The 20,915-nt window shown below is 51.0% G+C and overlaps 1 long non-coding RNA gene across 1 annotated transcript in view; it reads left to right on the forward strand.

The window, feature by feature from the left end:
- Positions 1-2,567: 2,567 nt before the first annotated feature.
- The window catches only part of LOC311532933, a 34,441-nt gene continuing 16,093 nt past the window's right edge, over positions 2,568-20,915 (forward strand). Inside the window, exons 1-2 of the long non-coding RNA XR_014714475.1 lie at positions 2,568-2,696; positions 11,075-11,220. This is a non-coding gene — a long non-coding RNA (uncharacterized lncRNA). The remainder of the gene's footprint in view (positions 2,697-11,074; positions 11,221-20,915) is intronic.

Consider the following 20,915-nt stretch of genomic DNA (forward strand, 5'->3'; position numbering starts at 1 on the left):
TCTGGGCTGTGCTAGCAAGAGTGTTGTAAGCAAGACACAAGAAGTAATTTTTCTGCTCTACTCAGCACTGATAAGGACTCAGCTGGAGTACTGGGTCCAGTTCTGGGCACCACATTTCAGAAAAGATGTGGACAAACTGAAGAAAGTCCAGAGAAGAGCAACAAAAATCATTAACGTTCTAGCAAACATGACCTATAAGGGAAGATTGAAAAAACAGGGTTTGTTTAGTCTGGATTAGAGTAAAAGGGGAACATACCAGTCTTTAAGTATGTAAAAGGTTGTTATAAAGAGGAGGGTAATAAATTGTTCTCCTTATCTATTGAGGGCAGGACAAGATGTAATGAGCTTGAACTGCAGCAAAGGAGATTTAGGTTGGACATTAGGAAAAACTTCCTAACTGTTAGGGTAGTTAAGCACTGGAACAAAATTAACTAAGGAGGTTGTGGAATCTCTCTGTCATTGGAGGTGTTGGGATCCTCATGAGGGCAGTCAGGACCAAGGGTCAGATCAGGGTCAAACCTGGGGCTGAGAGTAGCTCATAGTCCTGTTCCAGACTGGGGTCGATACCGAGTTAGGTTTCAGGGTCCGGAGGCGAGGTCTGAATCCCAGCAAGGTTGAAGTCAGGAGTTTGAGGGCAGGAATGGTCATGGCAACTACAGGAGAGGCATGCTGTTGCCTGGACACTACCTGGAATGTCCACCGGGGTTTATATAGGGTGGGGAGCCAGTCAGGAGCCTTGCTGCCAGAGGCGGCAGGTTTGGATAATTTTTGGTGGTGCCCAGAATGGGTCCAAGTCCAGTCCCTCCCCACCCACCTAAGACTATGGGAGGGAGTTTGGGTGCGGGAGGAGGTTCTGGCTCTGGGAGGGAGTTTGGGTGCTGGGTGTGGACTCTGGGTTGGGGCTGAGGGTTGCGGTGCAAGAGGGGTTCGGGCTCTGGGAGGGAGTTTGGGTGCAGGAGGGGTGTGGGGTGCAGGCTCTGGGATGGGGCAGGAGGTTGGGGTGCAGGAGGGGGTCGGGGGGTCGGCGCTTACCTCGGGCAGCGCCCGCTCCTGAAAGTGACCACACCCCCTCTGGCAGCGGCTTGGCGCTTGGGGTGTGGGCAGCACTTGGAGACGCACGCCCACACCCCCGGGGCCACAGGGATGCGCTGTCCGGCGCCCGGCCCTGTGTCTACGCTGCCACTTTCAGCGCTAAAACGTTAGTTGTTCAGGGGTGTGAAAAAACACCCCCGAGTGACAAAAGTTTTAGCGCTGAAAAGCATCACCGTAGACAGCGCTTTATTGCCGGGAGCCTGGCTCCTGGCGATCAAACTACTGCCCTCGTTCGGGGCCGTTATTTTTATCGCCGGGAGAGCTCTCCCCTGGCGATAAAACGACTACACGGCCCCCGTCACAGCGCTCCCGCGGCCGCACTGTAATGTGGGCAGTCCCACTGCACTGCTGGGGGGGTGGCTGGCCCCCCCGGGCCCTTTTAAATCACCCGGGGACAGCAGGAGGGGCTGGGAGGTGTGTGGGGGCAGCAAATGGGGATGGAGGAGAGACCTGGCCCCGAACATTGGTGGAGCCAGGCCCCCAGACCCTGAATATTCATGGGCCCTGGGCACCACGGGCCCATACAGCTCGCCGCCCCTGCATGCGGCTGCTGATTGTCAGACCCCTGGAGGCAGGACTTCCTGTGGTCTGCGTCCACAGTGGGTAGTGGGAGCGCAAGCTGGTTACAGCTGCTGCTTGGGTTTGAGCCCTGCTGGGCCTCATGGGAGATTTTTAAGAGAGAGCATGTTGGACAAACCCTATCTGGTATGGTCTAGATAATAATTAGTCCTGTCTCAGTGCTAGGGACTGCACTAGGTGTCCTCCCAAGGTCCCTAAAGTCTTATGATTGCAGGGGCAATTCCTGGGTGTGATCAGGGTATCAGTGGTGAGTGATAGATAGCTGCTGCCACCCAATAACTGTTTACTGTCAAGACCTGTGCTTAGTTATACCAATAGCAGCTACTCTACAGGCCTGAGTTCCCGTCCCTCCTGCTCTGATTTCAACTGCAGTGATGACTAAGGTAAAACGCATTGGGGCAGAGGCCATCTCTCACTATGTGTCTGCACAGCATCTACCATGTTGCGGCCTTGGGTGGGGATTCCAGGTGCTACTGTTTGTTTCAGGGGAGCCTGGCTGTTTAAAAATAGCCAGAGCTTCGCAAACCAGCTGAGCGGCGGCGAACCAGCCGAGCAGCGGGGGACAGCAGAGCAGCTCACAGCAGGAGTCTGCCTGGGAGTTCGCCTGGGAGTTCGCCTGGAGTGAGCCCAGTGAGGCTTACATCTTGCCAACTTCTCTGAGGAAGCTCGTAGTAAGAAGGTGGTATGGAAGGGTGGGGGGGGTTCAGCTATTGTGACCTGCACTGGATGTGCTATGTTTGTCTTTCTTCCACAGGACAGAAGCAACTGTGTGTACAAAGTGCAAGCTGGTCTCCATATTGGAAGAGAAGGTTCAAGGTCTGGAGCAACAGATAACGACCCTGTGTTGCATACGAGAAACGGAGGATTTTCTGGACAAAAGTCAGGATAGGCTTCTACGGGCACAAAGCGCTAAAGATTTAGAGCAGGTTGCACAGCGGAGCCAAGAGGCCAGTGAAGAAGCTTGGCAACATGTGACCTCCAGAAGAAGAAGGGGGAATGTCCGGGTTCCAGCAACGCGGACACAGGTAACTAACCGCTTTCATGTTCTCTCCACAGGTACCGTTGCAGAGAGTGGACCAGATGATATGTCTGGGGGGAGAAAGCAGAAGGAGACTCCGCTGGTTGGAAGGCATGAGATGCACTGTCCTGAGATGGGGGGTTCCACGACCACCACTCCCAAGAGAAGGAGGCTGGTGGTGGTCGGGGACTCTCTACTCCGGGGGACTGAGTCATCTATCTGCCGCCCTGACCGGGAAAACCGAGAAGTCTGCTGCTTGCCGGGGGCTAAGATTCGCGATGTGATGGAGAGACTGCTGAGACTCATCAACCCCTCAGATCGCTACCCCTTCCTGCTTCTCCACGTGGGCACCAATGATACTGCCAAGAATGACCTTGAGCGGATCACTGCAGACTACGTGGCACTGGGAAGAAGGATAAAGGAGTTTGAGGCACAAGTGGTGTTCTCGTCCATCCTCCCCGTGGAAGGAAAAGGCCTGGGTAGGGACCACCGAATAGTGGAAGTCAACGAATGGCTACGCAGGTGGTGTCGGAGAGAAGGCTTTGGATTCTTTGACCATGGGATGGTGTTCCATGAAGGAGGAGTGCTGGGCAGAGACGGGCTCCACCTTACGAAGAGAGGGAAGAGCATCTTTGCCAGCAGGCTGGCTAACCTAGTGAGGAGGGCTTTAAACTAGGTTCACCGGTGGAAGGAGACCAAAGCCCTGAGGTAAGTGGGAAAGCGGGATACCAGGAGGAAGCACAGGCAGGAATGTCTGTGAGGGGAGGGCTCCTGCCTCATACTGAGATTGAGGGGCGATCAGCAGGTTATCTCAAGTGCTTATATACGAATGCACAAAGCCTTGGAAACAAGCAGGGAGAACTGGAGGTCCTGGTGATGTCAGGGAATTATGACGTGATTGGAATAACAGAGACTTGGTGGGATAACTCACATGACTGGAGTACTGTCATGGATGGTTATAAACTGTTCAGGAAGGACAGGCAGGGCAGAAAAGGTGGGGGAGTAGCACTGTATGTAAGGGAGCAGTATGACTGCTCAGAGCTCCGGTACGAAACTGCAGAAAAACCTGAGTGTCTCTGGATTAAGTTTAGAAGTGTGAGCAACAAGAGTGATATAGTGGTGGGAGTCTGCTATAGACCACCGGACCAGGGGGATGAGGTGGATGAGGCTTTCTTTCGGCAGCTCGCGGAAGCTACTAGATCGCATGCCCTGATTCTCATGGGTGACTTTAATTTTCCTGATATCTGCTGGGAGAGCAATACAGCGGTGCATAGACAATCCAGGAAGTTGTTGGAAAGCGTAGGGGACAATTTCCTGGTGCAAATGCTGGAGGAACCAACTAGGGGGGGAGCTTTTCTTGACCTGCTGCTCACAAACCGGGAAGAATTAGTGGCGGAAGCAAAAGTGGATGGGAATCTGGGAGGCAGTGACCATGAGTTGGTTGATTTCAGGATCCTGACACAGGGAAGAAAGATAAGCAGCGGGATACGGACCCTGGACTTCAGGAAAGCAGACTTCGACTCCCTCAGGGAACGGATGGCCAGGATCCCCTGGGGGACTAACTTGAAGGGGAAAGGAGTCCAGGAGAGCTGGCTGTATTTCAAAGAATCTCTGTTGAGGTTACAGGGACAAACCATCCCGATGTGTCGAAAGAATAGTAAATATGGCAGGCGACCAGCTTGGCTTAACGCTGAAATCCTAGCGGATCTTAAACATAAATAGGAAGCTTACAAGAAGTGGAAAGTTGGACATATGACCAGGGAAGAGTATAAAAATATTGCTCGGGCATGTAGGAATGAAATTAGGAGGGCCAAATCGCACCTGGAGCTGCAGCTAGCGAGAGATGTTAAGAGTAACAAGAAGGGTTTCTTCAGGTATGTTGGCAACAAGAAGAAAGCCAAGGAAAGTGTGGGCCCCTTACTGAATGAGGGAGGCAACCTAGTGACAGAGGATGTGGAAAAAGCTAATGTACTCAATTCTTTTTTTGCCTCTGTCTTCATGAACAAGGTCAGCTCCCAGACTGCTGCGCTGGGCATCACAACATGGGGAATAGATGGCCAGCCCTCTGTGGAGAAAGAGGTGGTTAGGGACTATGTAGAAAAGCTGGACGTGCACAAGTCCATGGGTCTGGACGAGTTGCATCCGAGAGTGCTAAAGGAACTGGCGGCTGTGATTGCAGAGCCATTGGCCATTATCTTTGAAAACTCATGGCGAACGGGGGAAGTCCCGGATGACTGGAAAAAGGCTAATGTAGTGCCCATCTTTAAAAAAGGGAAGAAGGAGGATCCTGGGAACTACAGGCCAGTGAGCCTCACTTCAGTCCCCGGAAAAATCATGGAGCAGGTCCTCAAAGAATCAATCTTGAAGTACTTACATGAGAGGAAAGTGATCAGGAACAGTCAGCATGGATTCACCAAGGGAAGGTCATGCCTGACTAATCTAATCGCCTTCTATGATGAGATTACTGGTTCTGTGGATGAAGGGAAAGCAGTGGATGTATTGTATCTTGACTTTAGCAAAGCTTTTGACACGGTCTCCCACAGTATTCTTGTCAGCAAGTTAAGGAAGTATGGGCTGGATGAATGCACTATAAGGTGGGTAGAAAGCTGGCTAGATTGTCAGACTCAACGGGTAGTGATCAATGGCTCCATGTCTAGTTGGCAGCCGGTATCAAGTGGAGTGCCCCAAGGGTCGGTCCTGGGGCCGGTTTTGTTCAATATCTTCATAAATGATCTGGAGGATGGTGTGGATTGCACTCTCAGCAAATTTGCGGATGATACTAAACTGGGAGGAGTGGTAGATACGCTGGAGGGGAGGGATAGGGTCCAGAAGGACCTAGCCAAATTGGAGGATTGGGCCAAAAGAAATCTGATGAGGTTCAATAAGGATAAGTGCAGGGTCCTGCACTTAGGATGGAAGAATCCAATGCACCGCTACAGACTAGGGACCGAATGGCTAGGCAGCAGTTCTGCGGAAAAGGACCTAGGGGTGACAGTGGACGAGAAGCTGGATATGAGTCAGCAGTGTGCCCTTGTTGCCAAGAAGGCCAATGGCATTTTGGGATGTATAAGTAGGGGCATAGCAAGCAGATCGAGGGACATGATCGTTCCCCTCTATTTGACATTGGTGAGGCCTCATCTGGAGTACTGTGTCCAGTATTGGGCCCCACACTACAAGAAGGATGTGGATAAATTGGAGAGAGTCCAGCGAAGGGCAACAAAAATGATTAGGGGTCTAGAACACATGACTTATGAGGAGAGGCTGAGGGAGCTGGGATTGTTTAGCCTGCAGAAGAGAAGAATGAGGGGGGATTTGATAGCTGCTTTCAACTACCTGAAAGGGGGTTCCAAAGAGGATGGCTCTAGACTGTTCTCAATGGTAGCAGATGACAGAATGAGGAGTAATGGTCTCAAGTTGCAGTGGGGGAGGTTTAGATTGGATATTAGGAAAAACTTTTTCACTAGGAGGGTGGTGAAACACTGGAATGTGTTGCCTAGGGAGGTGGTGGAATCTCCTTCCTTAGAAGTTTTTAAGGTCAGGCTTGACAAAGCCTTGGCTGGGATGATTTAATTGGGGATGGGTCCTGCTTTTGAGCAGGGGGTTGGACTAGATGACCTCCTGAGGTCCCTTCCAACCCTGATATTCTATGATTCTACTGGAATACAAATACATAACCACAGAGTGGTAAAGTGAGAGAATGGGAAATCGGTGGGTCAGCTTTCAGAACATCATTGAAAACTTGAATTCTCTTCTCAGAGCCACCTTTCTTCTGCTCAGTCATCACCGCATGTGTGTCTTCACTGCAAAAGCAAAGTGTGTTCGTAGCTCAGGTCAGCTAACCTGGGTTCAAACAGCCATGCAGACACAAAAAAGTGACTTGGCTTTTCACTTGGGTCAGCGGCTTGAGTTAAAGTCTTCGGGGGAGCTGAGAGTGAACTTGAGTTGCTAACCCAAGTTTAAAGCTAAGTTGCTGTGTCTTCACTGTATCTGAACCCAAGCTGGCTAACCCAAATTCAGAACACACCCCTTTTCTATAGGGAGCACATACCTGGTGTTGATTAATCTTAGTGTGGGAAACAAGGCTGAAGTGTGATTCTCTCTCTCATCTGAGAGATTTGCAATATGTACCCCACGCTCAGGAGTTTGAAATGGAATAAACAAAATAGCAGAGGTGGAAGTGCATATTGAATAAATTTTCCTGCCAAATATTTATGGTGGGTTCTTGAAGGGTTCATGTAGAGTTCATGCACTTGGAAACATTGAGGGCACACCCTGAGTGTTGTGTAGGAGCAGTCCACACACTGCTCCGTCCAAGGACATGGACCATGGGAAGTCGCCCAGAGGACATGAACCGTGGGAAGCTTCCTTGGACTGGGCTCAAGGCCTGAGAACAAGGACTGTAGTAGATTGATTAATATTCTGATTTACCAGCCTCTAAGTCATATTATTTCCTTTGTTGATGCCTTTTGTGGTCGGAATATGTAATGCGCAGGAGGGAGACGTGATCGGAATAACAGAGACTTGGTGGGATAACTCACATGACTGGAGTACTGTCATGGATGGTTATAAACTGTTCAGGAAGGACAGGCAGGGCAGAAAAGGTGGAGGAGTAGCCCTGTATGTAAGGGAGCAGTATGACTGCTCAGAGCTCCGGTACGAAACTGCAGAAAAACCTGAGTGTCTCTGGATTAAGTTTAGAAGTGTGTACAACAAGAGTGATGGAGTGGTGGGAGTCTGCTATAGACCACCGGACCAGGGGGATGAGGTAGATGAGGCTTTCTTCCGGCAGCTCACGGAAGCTACTAGATCGCATGCCCTGATTCTCATGGGTGACTTTAATTTTCCTGATATCTTCTGGGAGAGCAATACAGCGGTGCATAGACAATCCAGGAAGTTTTTGGAAAGCGTAGGGGACAATTTCCTGGCGCAAGTGCTAGAGGAGCCAACTAGGGGGGGCGCTTTTCTTGACCTGCTGCTCACAAACCGGGTAGAATTAGTGGGGGAAGCAAAAGTGGATGGGAATCTGGGAGGCAGTGACCATGAGTTGGTTGAGTTCAGGATCCTGACACAGGGAAGAAAGGTAAGCAGCAGGATACAGACCCTGGACTTCAGGAAAGCAGACTTCGACTCCCTCAGGGAACGGATGGCCAGGATCCCCTAGGGGACTAACTTGAAGGGGAAAGGAGTCCAGGAGAGCTGGCTGTATTTCAAGGAATCCCTGTTGAGGTTACAGGGACAAATCATCCCAATGAGTCGAAAGAATAGTAAATATGGCAGGCGACCAGCTTGGCTTAATGGTGAAATCCTAGCGGATCTTAAACATAAAAAAGAAGCTTACAAGAAGTGGAAGGTTGGACATATGACCAGGGAAGAGTATAAAAATATTGCTCGGGCATGTAGGAATGTTATCAGGAGGGCCAAATCGCACCTGGAGCTGCAGCTAGCCAGAGATGTCAAGAGTAACAAGAAGGGTTTCTTTAGGTATGTTGGCAACAAGAAGAAAGCCAAGGAATGTGTGGGCCCCTTACTGAATGAGGGAGGCAACCTAGTGACAGAGGATGTGGAAAAAGCTAATGTACTCAATGCTTTTTTTGCCTCTGTCTTCACGAACAAGGTCAGCTCCCAGACTGCTGCGCTGGGCATCACAACATGGGGAAGAGATGGCCAGCCCTCTGTGGAGATAGAGGTGGTTAGGGACTATTTAGAAAAGCTGGACGTGCACAAGTCCATGGGTCTGGACGAGTTGCATCCGAGAGTGCTGAAGGAATTGGCGGCTGTGATTGCAGAGCCATTGGCCATTATCTTTGAAAACTCATGGCGAACCGGGGAAGTCCCAGATGACTGGAAAAAGGCTAATGTAGTGCCCATCTTTAAAAAAGGGAAGAAGGAGGATCCTGGGAACTACAGGCCAGTCAGCCTCACCTCAGTCCCTGGAAAAATCATGGAGCAGGTCCTCAAAGAATCAATCCTGAAGCACTTGCATGAGAGGAAAGTGATCAGGAACAGCCAGCATGGATTCACCAAGGGAAGGTCATGCCTGACTAATCTAATCGCCTTTTATGATGAGATTACTGGTTCTGTGGATGAAGGGAAAGCAGTGGATATATTGTTTCTTGACTTTAGCAAAGCTTTTGACACGGTCTCCCACAGTATTCTTGTCAGCAAGTTAAGGAAGTATGGGCTGGATGAATGCACTATAAGGTGGGTAGAAAGCTGGCTAGATTGTCGGGCTCAACGGGTAGTGATCAATGGCTCCATGTCTAGTTGGCAGCCGGTATCAAGTGGAGTGCCCCAAGGGTCGGTCCTGGGGCCGGTTTTGTTCAATATCTTCATAAATGATCTGGAGGATGGTGTGGATTGCACTCTCAGCAAATTTGCGGATGATACTAAACTGGGAGGAGTGGTAGATACGCTGGAGGGGAGGGATAGGGTCCAGAAGGACCTAGCCAAATTGGAGGATTGGGCCAAAAGAAATCTGATGAGGTTCAATAAGGATAAGTGCAGGGTCCTGCACTTAGGACGGAAGAACCCAATGCACAGCTACAGACTAGGGACCGAATGGCTAGGCAGCAGTTCTGCGGAAAAGGACCTAGGGGTGACAGTGGACGAGAAGCTGGATATGAGTCAGCAGTGTGCCCTTGTTGCCAAGAAGGCTAATGGCATTTTGGGATGTATAAGTAGGGGCATAGCGAGCAGATCGAGGGACGTGATCGTTCCCCTCTATTCGACATTGATGAGGCCTCATCTGGAGAACTGTGTCCAGTTTTGGGCCCCACACTTCAAGAAGGATGTGGATAAATTGGAGAGAGTCCAGCGAAGGGCAACAAAAATTATTAGGGGACTGGAACACATGAGTTATGAGGAGAGGCTGAGGGAGCTGGGATTGTTTAGCCTGCAGAAGAGAAGAATGAGGGGGGATTTGATAGCTGCTTTCAACTACCTGAAAGGGGGTTCCAAAGAGGATGGCTCTAGACTGTTCTCAATGGTAGCAGATGACAGAATGAGGAGTAATGGTCTCAAGTTGCAGTGGCGGAGGTTTAGGTTGGATATTAGGAAAAACTTTTTCACTAAGAGGGTGGTGAAACACTGGAATGCATTACCTAGGGAGGTGGTAGAATCTCCTTCCTTAGAGGTTTTTAAGGTCAGGCTTGACAAAGCCCTGGCTGGGATGATTTAACTGGGAATTGGTCCTGCTTCGAGCAGGGGGTTGGACTAGATGACCTTCTGGGGTCCCTTCCAACCCTGATATTCTATGATTCTATGAGAGAAATAAAAGGGAAGGTGGAAAGCTGATAGGCAGAAGCCCGTTAGCAGACCAGCTTGCATGCTTGCTTAAAGCTTTGTCCTGTCTTGTCTTTGAACCGCAACAGGTTCTGATCAAATTAGCCACCTAGACTCACCAAAAGCCTTCAGAGTAAGGGGCAGAAATTGTTGTGGTGTGTACCATGAAATGAACTGGTTCCTGATCAGGTAAAATAGAAAATCATATTAATGAGGGAAGAAGTTATATGGTAAACCTTTGCCACTGCTCTCTACAACAGATGCATTTCAGGTTATGATGTGATTAGTCCATCCTGAAAAAGGGTGTGGGTTTTTTTGCTTCAGTTTCGAAAGGGAACAAAGTCAAAACCAACAAGCCCAAAAGTTTGCACTAGTATCATATTGACAATGTGTTGTGGGGGAGCTCAAAGCATTTACAGCCACCAATTTATTAAGCCGCACAATCCCCCGTGAAACAGACAGATTACACAGATGGATCACTTGATGATTACCTGTTTTGTTCATTCCCTCTGAATCATCTGGCATTGGCCACTGGGCTAGATGGACCATTGGTCTTACCCAGTATGGCTCTTCTTATGGAGAAACTGAAGCACGGAGGTGAATGTTAGTTCAAGGTCACACAGGAAGTTGGAGGCACAGCCAGGAAAAGAACCCAGGCATCCTGACTGCCATTGTGTGTTCCTACCACTTGTCAATACACCCAGTCACAAGCCCACAGACTCTGGTGTAGCGCTGGGCCAGATCCTGATCTTATTACATGGGGTTATGTCAGATTTACAGAAATTGAAATCACTGAGTTACTCCAGGTTGACACCAGAGTCATGAGATCAGAATCTGGCCCAGCACTTCTGATGTCATTTGTAAAGGCAGAGAGAAAACAGTCACTGCTCTACTCAATTTTGCAATTTCAGGTGGCTGCGTTTCATCCTGATGATGTTTAATGTAATCCTTTTACAGTTCCTCTCTCTGTCACTGGCCAAAGGCCTGCAGCCCCAAACAGTTCTTTTATGCATCTTTATGCTGCTCACTATAGAAACCCCGTTACATTCCGAGGGCTTACATGGTTTAAAAAAAAGCCTTCCATTACTCGTCTGCTTTTTGTAGGTGTTGTTAGTGCCAAGAGATTCTGGAGTGATGACGTTTCAGTGGCCACCACCTTCTTTTCAGCCAAGAACAGAGACCTGTCACTGCCAGTGCTTGCCAGGCAGTGCCCCGAGCCCTGAGCAACATCTTAGCTCGCTGTGACTCAGGTGAGGTTTTACCCAGTTTTAACCATGCCACTTAATACAACCCAGACTCTGCTGAGACTGGAGACAGGTGAAACACTGAAAGCAGCCAAATCAAGTGGCAAGACACATTCCCCTCCGAAATCAGCTGGGCCTAAGGCTATATCTGCCTTTGGGGCTGGCACTGCGAGCCCCAGCTCAAGGAAACACATCCACATCAGCGCTGAGCGAGCTCGCACACGAACCCCAGAGTATAGCCACAGTAGGGCGAGCAGCAGGGGGAGTGTCTGTGGTCTCGGATGGGCACTGGCTTGGGGCGGCTAGCACCTCGTACCACTCACGCTGCCATGGCTACCTTCTACTTGTAGAGCGAGCGAGATGGGCGTCGTGCCCCCGGCTCCAGGGCTACTGTATTCTCAGGCTGGGACATCTCATCTAATGTTGGGTCTTGCTCAGATTTCAGCCAAGCTTCACTTACCTTCAGCTGCATCCCTGGGGGTGGGGTGGGGTTAGGTGAATCCCCCAGCCCTGCTCTAATCCCAAGTTGATCAGAATCCACCGCACATAATTGCCAGTACAGGTCCACAAGTGCTACCACTGGTGGGAGCATTAGGCTAGAACAGGCTGGGACACGTTTATTGCTGTGCCATCTAGACCTAGACACTGAAGGCCAGCCCACACTGGGGGTTCCACCCTGCTAACACCTGACCTTAACCCTGACCTTGCCTCCGGAGGTTTGCCAGCCTTTCCGCATGGGCTGTGGGCACACCAGGATGATAAGCAGCAGGGCTGCTATTTAGTAAAATGGTGTCCCCCCATTGCTGCAGGAGTGGAAGGGAAATATCCCCTAGATGGAGGGCCCCAGAAGGCTGCATCGCCTTGCGGCGAGTGTGCTAAAACAGAATACAACCTTTGACTGCAATTCTTTTATCTCATCTGTAGATCAGCTTGCAATGCTCTGCAAAGCAAATACATCTTTGCAGGAACTGGTTTGCAGTAAAAAAGTTAACAGCACCGAGGAACTGATTCAAAATGCCATGTGCAATCCCAGTGCCTATTTTGGCAATTTACCTCATAAAATTTAATTGTAGCTAGAATCTCGGTACATTGCTCCAGTGGTGGCCCAAGGTGCCCTTTTCTGTCTATCTCTGCTTGCCATGCAACCGCTCTGATTTTGTAACCCCTGGGGTGCCCACAGCTTGTGCCTGTGAGTGGGAGGGCACAGTCCAGGGGGAGGGACAGCAGGCTGTTTGTGAAGGGGGTGTGGGTGTGACACAGGTGGCCCATGGAAGTTGGTTTTGAGGAAAATCAAATCCTTACAGTTTTCCCTCAGCAGTGCGCGCAGCATGAGAAGCACGTGTGGAGGGTTAGAAGCCGAGCAGGTGGAGAGGGGCTCCTGGCTCCACTGGCATGGTGGCGGGCAGCCAGCACCTGAAAAAAAGTGGTTAAACTTCCCCTATGCGGCTGTAGTGATGGGCAGAGCTCTCCTGCAGGAGCACGTTCAGGCTGGCTGCAGGCAGAGCTCCACAGCAGATCCTGTCGGCTGCGTACATTGGGCTCTTGTGTAATCGCCAGGTGCCGTGCCATACAGGCTGGGCTGCCAGACGAACCTCCTCCCACGCAGCGGCCGTGATACGTGAGGGTCTGGGGCCCTTGCTGTGGGGTGCAGGAAGCTTTGTGGAAAACCGTCCAGCACATCATTTTTGGGTGTAGTGATGGCACCGCCTTCAAAGCGTAGCCTAGGTGTTCATGGTAGGGCAGGAGGCAGTGGAAGCATTACCAGAGGCCCCGCCTGGTCCCTTCTCCTCAGCTACCTCTGCCAGAGTTCTTTTGCTTTTATTCGGCCCTGGGACCGCGGACCTCCCCTCCATGTGCTCTCATGGGGTCTTGGAGACGTCAGCATTTCAGTGACTCTTTGGTAGGTGGGACTGGACAGGCATTTGAGTCCAGGAGCTCCGCCAGGCTCCACACAGGTGAGAGGATGGCTGCTATAATGGGTATATGACTCCGGCTGTGTAAACTCCCGTTGAAAAGGGGCACACATGGCTGCAGTGTCAACATTAAAATGGTGAGCTGACATCCGGTCAAGATGACCCCAAAGCAGTGGAGGGCACCCATCTGGATAGACAGGCCAACCCAGGTGGGATAGCAGTGGGAGGATTAAGAACAGCCAAACGGGGTCAGACCAAAGCTCCATCTAGCCCAGTGGCCAATGCCAGGTGCTTTAGGAGGAATGAACAGAACAGGTAATCATCAAGTGATCCATCACCTGTTGTCTATTTCCAGCTTCTGGCAAACAGCGGCTAGGGCCACCATCCCTGCCCATCCTGGCTAATAGCCATAGAATCATAGAATATTAGGGAAGAAAGAGGCCTCTGGAGGTCATCTAGTCCAACTCCCTGCTCAAAGCAGGACCAATTCCCAACTAAATCATCCCAGCCAGGGCTTCGTCAAGCCTGATCTTAAAAACCTCTAAAGGATGGAGATTCCACCACCTCCCTTCAGGTAGTTGCAGGCTGCTATCAAATCCTCCCTCACTTTTCTCTTCTGCAGACAAAATAACCCCAGTTCCCTCAGCCTCTCCTCGTAAGTCATGTGCCCCAGCCCCCTAGTCTGGACTCTCTCCAATTTGTCCACATCCCTTCTTGTAGTGTGGGGCCCAAAACTGGACACAGTAGTCCACATGAGGCCTCACCAATGCCGAATAGAGGGGAACGATCACGTCCCTCGATCTGCTGGCAATGCCCCTACTTATACAGCCCAAAATGCCATTGGCCTTCTTGGCAACAAGGGCACACTGTTGACTTATATCTAGCTTCTCGTCCACTGTAACCCCTAGGTCCTTTTCTGCAGAACTGCTGCCGAGCCATTTGGTCCCTACTCTGTAGCGGTACATGGGATTCTTCCGTCCTAATTGCAGGACTCTGCACTTGTCCTTGTTGAACCTCATCAGATTTCTTTTGGCCAGTGATGGACCTATCCTCCATGAACTTATCTAGTTCTTTTTTTAACCCTGTTTTAGTCTTGGCACAAGTGGAGTAGATAGGAATGCCACCCCATGAACTTTAAAGCGAACAAACCCACTGTGCAGGGGAGTTACTCCTGTCCTGAAGGAGATTCATTACCATGACCTAAAAAGCCAACTAATTCAATTTTAAAACATTTGTGTGTGGACACAAGGCACATTAATCCAATTTGGAACATCCCATAGACATTTAGCCAGCCACACCTAATTAGTACTTGTACCATTTCCTCAGAAGTCAGCCATTCAGCTCAGCAGCCAGTGAGGCCAGGAACCCAGCAGGGAGTCAGTCAGCCAGCCAGCCCTCCCAGAATGACCTGATTTTGGATGGAGACAGTAGCTCTGGGCTTGGATCTCGGTCTCTTTACCCCATCCCTACTCAAACCTGGCTTTCCACGTGGCTCCCAGAAATTTTTGCCCGAGCTCGGCCTCCTGTCCACCATGAGGGTCCACGTCCCAAGCCGCTGGGTGGTGGGCAGGAGGCATCTGCTAGGCGGAGTCTTCTTCATCCTTGCTCTACAGGGAGTGCCATGCCCCCGAGCTCTACACTTCATGATGTATGAGCGCTGGCAGACGCAGGGGCCTGAAGCAATGTGTGAATAGGGAGTGGGACTGTCAGGCTGCTTGGAAGAGCCTGAGCCCTGCTAAGAGGCTGGTCAGTGGGTAGAAATGGCTGCGGGGTGGGGGTGGGGGGGTGATTTTGTGGGCAGGCCGGGCTGGTGGGAAGTGATTTTGTGGGGGAGGTGAGAGAATCGAATGTTTGGGGGGAGGAATGGAGTCTTGATGAAGTGGGGGGAAGGGTTGAGGGCAGAGACAACTGTACAGACTCAGACCAGGGGTGGCCAAACTCACTGACCCTCCAAGCCACATACAACCATCTTCAGAATTCTGAGAGCCAGGGGATGTCTTCTGGGGCTCAGGGTGGGGCTGAAGCCCCAAGACCCCCCCCCCATTTCCGCTGGGATGCAGTGAGGGGTGCATATGGGTCATGTGCCCTCCCAGATTTTTGCCAGGGTTTGCTGGTCCTGCTCGGTCACATGGTGCTGCCGGGCCCTCTCCCTGCGCGGGAGCTGCTGGAGCCGGCAAGCTGGGAGCTGCGGTCGGCTGTGCGGAGAGTCAGTGGCAAACAGCTGGGAGCTGCAGAGAGCTGCTGAAGCAGAGGCCCCGTCCTGCTGTGCCCACCTGTTTGCTTCTGCCTTCCCAAACAGAGCGAACACCTGGGAGCTGCAGGGAGGGGCTGCTGAGGATAAGAAGGGGTGTGTGCTGTGGGGGGAGGGGGGGGTGATTCAAGCTATTAGGGGACCCAAACCTTTAAATTGTGCCCCGCCCCCTCAGCAGACACCAGTTGTCTCTGACAGAAGCCCCTTGCCCCATCACCCCATTGCAGGGCAGAAGCCCTGAGCTATCCCACCCCCCCCAGGCTGGTAGGCAGAGAATGGGGGGTGCGTGGGGGGCTCTGGGAATTGCAGTTCCACTGTAAAAGAGCTGCAGTTTGGCCACCCCGTCATAGACTCTAAGGTCAGAAGGGACCATTGTGATCATCTAGTCTGACCTCCTGCACCTCGCAGGCCACAGAACCTCCCCCACCCACTCCTGTAACAGACCCCTAGCCGCTGGCTCATAGGCCCCCAGCCCCGCCCCGACTCCACCCCTGCCCCTCCCCCAACCACCCCTGCCCTGCCCCCATTCCAACCCCTTCCCCAAAGTCCCTGCCCCTATTGGGCTCCTTCCCCAAATCCCCGCCCTGGGAAGAGGCAGGGCCAGAGCGCGCCACGTTCCCCCTCCTCCCCCCTCCCTCCCAGCTCTTCCCGCCATGAAACAGCTGTTTCGCAGCGGCAAGCGCTGGGAGCTAGAGGGAGAAGCAGGGACATGGCGTGCTCAGGGGAAGAGGTGGAGCTGAGCTGGTGCAGGGAGCTGCCAGTGGGTGCAGAGCACCCACTAATTTTTCCTCATGGGTGCTCCAGCCCTGGAGTACTCACAGAGTTGGAGCCTATGCTCTGGCTGAGTTACTGACCTCCTGAAATCATGGTTTAAAGACCTCAAGCTACAGAGAATCCACCATTTACACTAGTTTAAACCTGCAAGTGACCCATGCCCCATAGGAAGCGAAAAAAAACCCAGGGTCTCTGCCAACCTGATCCAGGGGGAAATTCCTTCCTGACTCTAAATATGGTGATCAATTAGACCCTGAGCATGTGGGCAAGACTCACCAGCCAGACACCTGGGAAAGAATTCTTTGTAGTAACTCAGAGCCCTCCCCATGTAGTGTCCCATCGCTGGCCATTGGGATTTTTGCTACTGGCCATCTGCCATCTTAGGTATAATGGGGATGTTTTCCTTGGGGAGAGCCTAGGCACTCTGGGGAGGGTGGCTCAGGATGGAGAGAGGGGCTCTCAGGGAGGGTTCTCAGGAACTCAAGGTGGAGGGAAGGAGGCAGAGAGGAAAAGGGGCAAGAGGCACAGATGTGGGGCATTAGCTGTAAGTTTGCAAATATCAAACATTTAATTTATGCAGATTAGTTCTCCAGTATTTTCATGGGGCAATGCAGGCAGGTCTGGTGCCAGCATTCCCAGCCACCAGCGAAGGAGCCAAGAAAGGAAGTTGCCAGTCCATACCGGAACCCAGCAATCCTGCCACTGGCCCTGGAGCCAATGAAGCTTGAGCCTGAGCTATCCATTAGGAATTGCAGCTGCCCAGCCCCAGAGCCAGTGAGCCCCTCAGCCAGCCCATAATCAATGTTTCAAGAGGTAGGGTGAAGCCTTTGTACATTCATTCTGAGATGGAAGGTCAGAACTGTCCTGGGGAAAAGAAGAGGAGCTTGAAATGCAAAGGCCACCACAGTCAAGGCATACTTGTGGGTGAAAACAGCTGTGAGCTCTGACAGGAGCATGGCAACGAGGAGCAGCCCAGTGATAATGGGTCCGCCCGTGTGGAACTGGATGTGAAGGTTAGACACAACAGAGGATCTGTGAGTTGAGCGAGCAGCTGAACTGACAAAGCATTGTTCCAAACCCCAAGCTTTAGAGTGTCCTTAAAGCCTTGTGCTCAGCACCTCTGAAAATCAAGCCCTAAACCCCCAGATCCATGGCCGCTTTTGAAAATGTAGCTACATGTGACCCGGCAAAAGCTGCAGGGAGAGTCAGTGTCCGAGCTGGGTACTAGGATACCCAGCCCAAGTCTGAAGGCTGCCAGGTCCAAGCTGGACAGGCTCCAAGCGGACAGTTTGTCATCAGCCGTAGGTGTGATCAGAACGTGCCTCTGTGCTGGGGCAGCTCAGCGAGAGCTCAGAACAGAAGGGAGCACGAAACCTGAGTCCCACCACAAATGCTGAGCTCATGCAGTCACTATGCAAACTGCCTCCCTCCATTTAGCTCTGTGAACCCAGCCAGGGGGAGTGACTCTACATATTGATGGGGGAGCCCCCCAGCCATGTAAATACTCAACAGGAGCCATTTTTAGACATGATTTGAGTGCCCACGTAACCTGAATGCCCAGGCCAGTGTGTGCTTTCGGAACTGTACGATCTGCGATACTTATCAAACAGAACATGAGGCCTTTATGTGTTGGCCTTTATGAGGTCACTGTCTGTCCTGTTACTGCCTGACCTCCATCCAGAGGGGTGTGGAGGAGCAGTGGAGAGCTGCCTTCCTGGTCTTTTTGCTAGTCTGTAACTAGTCTGTCAGATTCTCACCCCTCTGTGGGCACACCGGGTTCACAGATCAAAAAGCCAAGAAGTTGAAAGGGGCCCATGTGATGATGCACTGCTAGGACTCCCTAGGAAAGTCCAATTCCCCATATTTCCTGTATCAATCACTGTCCCTTTTTAATACACCCTTAGTATGTGGTGAATAAACCTCCATCCCCAGAGTGTTCCAAGGAGGGTCCCCATTTAATGGAAGCAGCTCCCGACTCCCTGAGCCAGGATTCTGCCTGCCTTGTCTGAGTGATTCCCAGTGTCTAATTATCTCCAGCATGGTCCCTAGGAGAGCTTCAGTCACCCACATGCAGTTTTCTATATGTGCTGCATGCTCTTAGCCATGAGACCGACACGCTTATCGGGGGCTCACAAAGCCATGATCCACGCCAAGCTGCTGCCTGGCTCGTGGCAGGTGCTCACACCCATTGCCCCGAGTAGGGCTGGGGGGTTTCCCAGGAAATTGTGAAATTTCAAACTTTTTTCCCCAAATTTCCTTTGAAAAAATTGTTTGTAACTATCTGGGGCTTCCTCTCCTTTTCCAAGATGGAGGGGAAAGGGTTTGAAAAACCCAAATTATGCCCATTCCTATGCATGTTTCTGGGTTTTAAAAGTGATACACAATTTTTCAATAGAGTCATAGAATTGCAGGGTTGGAAGGGATCTCAGGAGATCATCTAGTCTAACCTTCAGAGCCAAGCCCCAATTTTTGCCCCAGATCCCTAAATGGCCCCTTCAAGGATTGATCTCACAACCCTGGGTTTAGCAGGTCAATGCTCAAACCACTGAGCTATCCCTCTCAATAGGAAACAATCTGAAATTTTTCCTTTAGTTGAAAAACTGAAAATCTTGAAATACATCAAATTTGTGCATGAAAATTGTGTTTCTTTAAAAAATCATTTTACATTGGAAGAAAACGTTTTGACAAAAGTTCTCCACTAGGTCTGACCCGATGCCATAAGCTGGGCACCCTCTGCACTGAACGAACTGCAGCTGGCTAGCTCTGTTAGCCTCTTCCAGCTTCCATTTCTCACACACTGCTTTGCTGCAGAACTAACTAATCACACCAGTGCCGACTTAGAGACACCAAGGAAATCACAACATCCAAGCAAGAACAGGCAATACCATCAGGATGTCTGGATTTTACTTATGCCCTTCGCCCCCCCCCCCCCCCCCCCGTCAACACTTACACTCTGACAAAAGGGCCAAAGTAGTACAGGGCTCTAGCTTGTATAGCAGATCGTAAAGTTATCAGGGGGTAGCTGTGTTAGTCTGTATCCACAAAAACGAGGAGTCTTGTGGCACCTGACACGGACTCACTGGGTGATGCTCTAGAACAAAGCCAGTCAGGACTCTGGGGGAGCCTCCTTTGTGTGAGCAGACTGTCTGCAAGGCAAGAAGCTTCCACAGCTTCGAACTTCCTGGGTCTGACCTTAGAGCATTCAGCATCCCCTTCCTCACCATGCACTTCCCACAGCAAGTCCGCTCAGGCGGGCTCCTGGGGAAGCCAGAGGGCCCTGCACCCCAATTCCGCAGTCAGACGTGACTCTCAGTGAGTCAGTAAAACAGAAAGTTTATTAGACGACAGGAACATGGTCTAAAACAGAGCTTGTAGGTACAGGAAACAGGACCCCTAAGTCAAGTCCATCTTGGGGCCAGGGAGGCCAGACCCCAGGTCTGGGCCTCCTTCTCTTTCCCCAGCCAGCTCCAAACTGAAACTCTCCAGCCCTTCCCCTGGCCTTTGTCCCTTTCCCAGGCCAGGAGGCCACCTGATCTCTTCGTTCTCCAATACCTTCAGTTGGCCCCTTTGCAGGGGAGGGCCCAGGCCATCAGTCGCCAGGAGACAGGGTGTCGGCCATTCTCTGTGCAGACACCATCACGCTGGCCCTCTTAGAATCATAGAATATCAGGGGGAAGGGACCTCAGGAGGTCATCTAGTCCAACCCCCTGCTCAAAGCAGGACCAATTCCCAATTTATGCCACAAATCCCTAAATGGCCCCCTCAGGGATTGAACTCACCAATCAGGCCAATGCTCAAACCACTGAGCTATCCCTCCTCCCTCTTGGGCTCTGCAACAATCACACACCCTCATCCCACCACCCAGATACTTAAGAAAGGCATAGGGGAAACTGAGGCACCCACACAGTAATCAGAGAAAACGTTAAAAACATTCCCACTTCGTCACAGCACCTCAAAGACTAACAGATTTATTTGGGCATAAGCTTTTGTGGGTAAAAAACCCACTTCTTCAGATGCATGGTATGAAAATTACAGATGAAGGCATAAATATACTGACACATGAAGAGAAGGGAGTTACCTGACAAGTGGAGAACCAGGGTTGACAGGGCCAATTCAATCAGGGTTGATGTGGTCCACTCCCAATAACTGATGAAGAGGTGTCAATACCAAGAAAGGAAAGTTGCTTTTGTAGTGAGCCAGCCACTCCCAGTCCCTATTCAAACCCAGATTAATGGAGTTAAATTTGCAAATGAATTGTAGCTCTGCAGTTTCTCTTTGAAGTCTGTTTTGGAAGTTTTTTTGTTGAAGGATGGCTACTTTTAAATCTGTTATAGAATGTCCAAGAAGACTGAAGTGTTCTCCCACTGGTTTTTGTATGTTACCATTCCTAATGTCTGATTTGTGTCCATTTATTCTTTTAAGTAGAGACTGTCCAGTTTGACCAATGTACATGGCAGAGGGGCATTGCTGGCACATGATGGCATCTATCACATCAGTAGATGTGCAGGTGAATGAGTCCCTGATGGTGTGGCTCATGTGGTTGGGTCCTCTGATGTCGCTAGAGTAGATATGGGGACAGAGTAGGCAACGGGGTGTGTTACAGGGATTGCTTCCTGGGTTAGTGTTTCTGTGGAGTGTTGTGTAGTTGCTGGTATTTGCTTCTGGTTGGAGGCCTGTCTGTAAGGGAGCACTGGCCTGCCTCCCAAGGTCTGTAAGAGTGAGGGATCATTTACCAGGATAGGTTGTAGATCATTGATGATGTG

This window comes from Lepidochelys olivacea, assembly GCF_965140295.1.
Source record: "Lepidochelys olivacea isolate rLepOli2 genome assembly, chromosome: 18".
Lineage (NCBI taxonomy): Eukaryota > Metazoa > Chordata > Testudines > Cheloniidae > Lepidochelys > Lepidochelys olivacea.